Genomic DNA, 6,000 nt, shown 5'->3' on the forward strand with positions numbered 1-6,000 from the left:
TCCTAATAAGGATCTGGACAGCCAGGTTTTAGTTCTCAGTGACACCAAGTTGGGAGGGGAAAGGAAAAATGGAAATGTTAATTACTAAAATGCACAAATGTTAGGAGCCAGTTTAGCAAGAGGTCAAAAAGCTCAGAGACAGTGAGCATGGCTAGAATTTGACAACCCACAAGAATACACTATATTTTTTCTATTGACACATAGAATTTCTCTCTATAATTATCCCCATTTCTATCAAAGATAATCAAAGAATATTTTGTTTGAAATATATAGTCTCATTAAATTGGGCCTAATCATTTACATAAGTGCAGCATGAGTAGTAACATTTATCCCCAGACTGAAGAGACCTCAGAATTACTAAGAGGCAGCTGTGAAGCACCACCTGTGTACCCTAACAGGCAACCTAACTTCTCTGAACCAAAATTTCCTCAACTGTAAAGTGTGAATCCTAATACCTATTTAACAAAGGTGATGGCCAGGGTGGGGAGAGATGATGTATATGACAATGTCTGGATTTAGTAGCCACTCTTCATTACATCTGCATTGAAGAGAAAAGAATATCGCCCATAGTCTGCTCATCTGGCTTGGTCTCATCTCCAGCAAGCTGGTTGGTTGTCTTTTCCTGTGAGCTGACAGTTCTCTAGCTAATTGTGTCAAATTCAAAGATGCTGTACACCTCGTTCTCTCCAAATTCATTTAGCTGTCAGCTCCAGCAAGCTGGCATATGACCCTACAGCATTTGTGCAGCCCTGGAAAGAGATGTTGCTGGGAGAAGCATTACAGCATGAGCCGTGTGGGCTCCACAGCCAAGGAACCGGGGACTGCGGGGTTTCATTTTCTAACATTATTGCAGTATGTTAAGATATTTGGCTGCCTGTGTCTAAGGCAGCCCTGGGTCTTTGGGCCTGCCTGACCAGGCACCCAGATCAGAGACGGACCCCAACAAACACATGTGAGGGGTGCGGCATTCCCTATCGCCTGAAGTAACCATAGCAACGGTTCAGTCTTTTCTCCCTGCTCCACCCTGACCCGCAAAGGACACCTTTCCTCACTGACAAGAGGCTGGGCAAACAGTACCACTCCTTTAAAGATGGTCAGAAACTCATCACTTCTTCTCCAATGTAGAGCTAAGTCAGTGCCACTAAATAGCCTCTAAGCATTTGAAAAGTTTCAAACAGAAGTTTGAAAAAAAGCTTGTTAAACAGAAACTGTGGACAGTGTTTGCCTTCATGGAAGGAAACTGTGACTGGGAAACTTTTCCTCCCCATATACCCTTTTGTAGCTTTTGAATTTGAACCATGCAAATGTACCTTATTTTAAAATAAAAGAAAATGAAAACAAAAACTTTAAAAAAAACTTGTCAAAACTCAAGATTCTTTGGTGGTTTTACTCTTCTCAGCCTCCTGTGTGTGCAGTTTTTCAGAGATTTTAAGCCTCCCTTCTCCCCTCCCCACCCCCCGGTGGTGAGACCAGTTTGGCCATATTTCATGCCCCTCTGGTCAGAGATACCAGGTTACTCCCAGATAGGCTAAAGGCTGGAAAAGACTGGAAGGTGCGGTAGCTGCTCAAACACCCTAGAAGGCTCTTCCACAGCACCTCGGGGACTCCATTCCTCAATGCTGATACTCCCAGGCCAAGAAGTCCTCCGGGGGTTGACAACCAGTCCTGGGAGAGGAGGTGTGGAACTCTCCCCTCGCCCATCTGGAAAGAGGAGTCCCGGCATCAGCTGGTGAAGTGACTTCAGCCCCTTCATTGCCCAGGATGTTCAGATCTGCCCTCTCCAGGATCCAGGCCGGAGGGACTAGAATCCACTCAGATCTTAAGCCCAGGAACTAGGGTTGGGAGGGGGTTGGGTGGCTCCTTGGAGTTCAGGGAGAGAAAATCATTTTGTGATACTTAGTCTTTCGAAAGGAAAAAAATATTTTTAGCCAAAATCCAAGTCCATAGCCCTGTGGGAGTGAAAGAGCCACTATGCCTCAGACTTGGATTCAGTGTGTACTTTGGACCCTGGGCTGGCTCACTGGGTCTCAGGATACCAGCAGGGGCCAAGTCCGTTGTCGGTCCCTTTCTTTTCAAGAGACACTAATTGCTTAGCAGCCTGCCAACTGCAGTGTCACCAGAGCTATCTGCAGGCTGAGCACTTTCCCCACCCTCCACCTGGGGGGCTGGGGGTGAACCTGCCCTCCAACCTCCTCCCAAGGCCACCCCCATCCAACCCCATCACTGGTTGCAGGCACCACCCAGGAGGCCCCTGCTGGTATCCTGAGGCCCAGTGAGCCAGCTGATGGAAGGATAATTGGGAAATGTGTTCTTCAGAGGTGATCCTTTCCAATCAGGATTTAAATCTTCCTCACTTCCTCTTGAAAAGCAACCCGGTGATATTTCTGCAAATAACAGTCTCTTTGAGAAATAGTGGTAACATAGGTACTTCCAATAATGAAGATAAAAACCCCTTATACCTTTTTTTTTTTTTAACATCTTTATTGGAGTATAATTGCTTTACAATTGTATGTTAGTTTCAGCTTCACAACAAAATGAATCAGTTATGTATATACATATATTCCCATATCTCTTCCCGCTTGCGTCTCCCTCCCTCCCACCCTCCCTATCCCACCCCTCCAGGCGGTCACAAAGCACCGAGCTGATCTCCCTGTGCTATGCGGCTGCTTCCCACTAGCTAACTACCTTACGTTTGGTAGTGTATATATGTCCATGCCTCTTTATCGCTTTGTCACCGTTTACCCTTCCCCCTCCCCATAGCCTCAAGTCCATTCTCTAGTAAGTCTGTCTTTATTCCTGTTTCACCCCTAGGTTTTTCATGACATTTTTTTTTTAAATTCCATATATATGTGTTAGCATACGGTATTTGTCTCTCTCTTTCTGACTTACTTCACTCTGTATGACAGACTCTAGGTCTATCCACCTCATTACAAATAGCTCAATTTCGTCTCTTTTTATGGCTGAGTAATATTCCATTGTATATATGTGCCACATCTTCTTTATCCATTCATCCGATGATGGACCTTTTAAAAAAGGTCTAGTGTCAAATCAGTCCACTATATCCAGGATGAAGTATTTTCAATTATGTTTTCCTTAAATAACATGGGTAACAAGCTCCTTTTGAGATAATAAAGACTTTGTCTTTGGTGTTAAAAAAAAATTAATCTATTTTCTCCAGGCCGGGGACATCAGTTTTTAAGATGAGAATTTACACTTGCTACAGATGCTGCAAGCAGACTTCTTGCACAAATAGATCAAGATGTTTCTATTTGTCTTCAGATCCTTGCCAAGAGTTCAGCAATAATTGAACATGGCATCAACTCTGCTTTGATCTTCATGAAGAATTTCAGTGTGGGTAGCACTCAACTGTGTGGTATTCATTCTGCTGTGTATCCAGTTATTTCAATGTACTCATTAAATGCCTACTATGTGCAAGACAGTGTGCTAAGTAAGGCTGAGTGCTGGTAGAGAAGCTGCCAGGTAAAGTGCTATGAGGGAGGGTCGGGACATGGGGTGGGGGAGGGGAGGAGATTACAAAACTTCCATGGCAACGTTTGCTCATTCATTCAAAAAGCATGGCACCAAACGAGGTGCTGGTTACCTCGATTCCATTAGATCCTTTCTTGAGTTGTTAAGACACTTCTAAACTGAAAGAGGAATGAATGTGGGGCTTGGCTGGAGAGGCAGTCACAAAATGTGATGAGTTCTTTGCCAATTTTTATTCAATTTTCCCAATTCTGACCTTTTGTTTCTAGCCCTGCTCCCAAGGCAACAGACCAGGTTGCAAGTATTTAGCAAACAAGCTACATTAATCTGTAAACTAATTAAAACATATTGTGATGATTTCTCAGCAATATTCTTTAACCCATAACCTTCATTTTGGATACTGGAAAAGAAAACCGTGCACTCTATTGTGGCCCTCAGGAACACTTAGGGCTGGAGCAGCTAGAAGGTAATAGACTCTGCACCTGTAAGACATAGGTCATCTCAAGATTTACCCTTGATTCCAAACCTCTGCACAGAGACTATTGTTTCTTTAGGAACAGCAACCTAACATTTTCTTGCCTGAAGGAGAGATGAAAACCATATTCAGGCTACTGAGGAATAAAAGGAACCAAACAGGCTCAGTTGGGGAGGGTGGCACCTTGGGGCTTCCTGGATCCAACTCACCATACCCAGAGTTTGGGATAGAGAAGGGTGGGCCCTTCTATGATGCTTTGGTCTCATCTCAAGTTTCTGAATTGCCATTTTCCAGGTCCCCTTTCCCAAGTTCTTTGAGGACCCAGAAAATTAGAGAGAGGGTTTTGAAGATCATGGCTGTGCTAGGGATGAGGTTCTGCGGAACAAACACTGTCCTCCTCTCTGAAGAGCCGCCCTAAGATGCTAAATAACGGATGACACGAGAACATAGGAAGGAAATCAATGAGCTTTGTCTCTTCAGTTGGTCAAATTCTTCCAGCAAATTCCTGTGAAAGGGCTCTTGTCACAGGGGACCATTAAATAAAGGACTGTTTATGCTCAGGGGGCCCCTTCCTCCCTAAGGTGTTCAAGGCCTGCCCCCAAAATGACAGCAACAACAAAAATCCCCACCCAAGGATCCTGGGATACCTCAGCTCCTAATCCTTCCAGATCTTTCTAGTTTAAGAGCAAGCGCTCATCCTGGAGCTGTGAGGCAAGGGCCTGAGGCCAGACTCATCTCCCACCTTCCTTCCAACCCATCTCCCAGGAAAGGATGAGGCCCATCTCGAGGCACACTTGTAAACCAACTGCCCTGGCCTCCCGTCCTCCCTTCCCGCTTCTAAGACATGATTTTAAACTATGTTTAAAGCGGACCAGGTGAGGACAATTAGGGCAAAAAATACCTAGGCCTGAGGGGCCCAGAGGGTGAGAAAGACCCTTGAGGCCCAGAGGAGAGTTGAGGGAGCCCGAGGTCCAGAGAAGGAGGAGGGCCTGAGCGAGGTAGGGGGAGGGGAGGGCAGGGACGAGGCGAGGTGTTGCGAGGGGTGGGGGGTGGGATCAGGAGGGCGGTTGGCCCAGTTAGCGTCCTGGTGGCGAGTCTGGACTGCCTCCGTCCAGGCCGCCTGCTGGTATCCTGAGGCCCAGTGAGCCAGCTGAGAACCAGGAACCGCACTCTGTTCAGGGTGGAACAGCATGGAGGAGGCCAAGAGCTCTGCCTCACCAGCCTGCAAGGAACCTTCCCCATAGCTTCTGGGTACGGGTGACGAACCTTGGGCCCTCATCAGAGCACAGAAGGCCGTGAAAGCCAGGTTTAGGGCCACCAGCGTGTGAGTAAGGAAACTGCAGGATCCCCAGTCGAGGGCATAGGCAGGTCATCCATGAGACTGTGCCAAGGGCGTTTCTGGTTAACATTTTCACCACTGAGGGCAAGAAAGGTTGCTCCATCTCGCTTAAGGCCCCCCTTTGCCTTTGGAGCTTGCATTTCCCCACCTGGGGCCTAGATTCTCCCCCAGGTAAAGCACACAGCTAAAAGTGGCAGCCGTGTGGTAGAACAGGTGGCTTAAAGGCCGTCTGGCTGGCGGCACCATTCCACACAGGCAGCCTCCCCGCAGCTCAAGCTGACTTGGCTCAGGTAGGATGCATAGAAAACCTTCTGCCCACCTTTCGATTTCTTCTCTTTGAGATCACAGTTCCTTTAGTCTGGTCCCTCCTAGAAGCATGAATTTTCCTAACTGGTGCCCTCTACTTCGGCCCACAAGTTAAAAGTTGAGCCCTTAACTTTGGCCTTTTAAGTCTCTGGAAGGCGACGATCATTACTGGTCTGTTTTTGCTCCTGAAAGACATGTGTGTTTCTTTCTTTCTTTTTTTTAATTTATTTTTTATTGAAGTATAGTTGATATACAAAATTATATGTTATAGGCATACAATATAGTGATTCACAATTTTTTCAGGTTATACTCCATTTATAATTATCATAAAATATTGGCTATATTCCCCGTGTTGTACAATATATCCTTGTAGCTTATTTTACACCTAATAGTT

This window comes from Lagenorhynchus albirostris, chromosome 10 (assembly GCF_949774975.1).
Source record: "Lagenorhynchus albirostris chromosome 10, mLagAlb1.1, whole genome shotgun sequence".
Classification (NCBI taxonomy): domain Eukaryota; kingdom Metazoa; phylum Chordata; class Mammalia; order Artiodactyla; family Delphinidae; genus Lagenorhynchus; species Lagenorhynchus albirostris.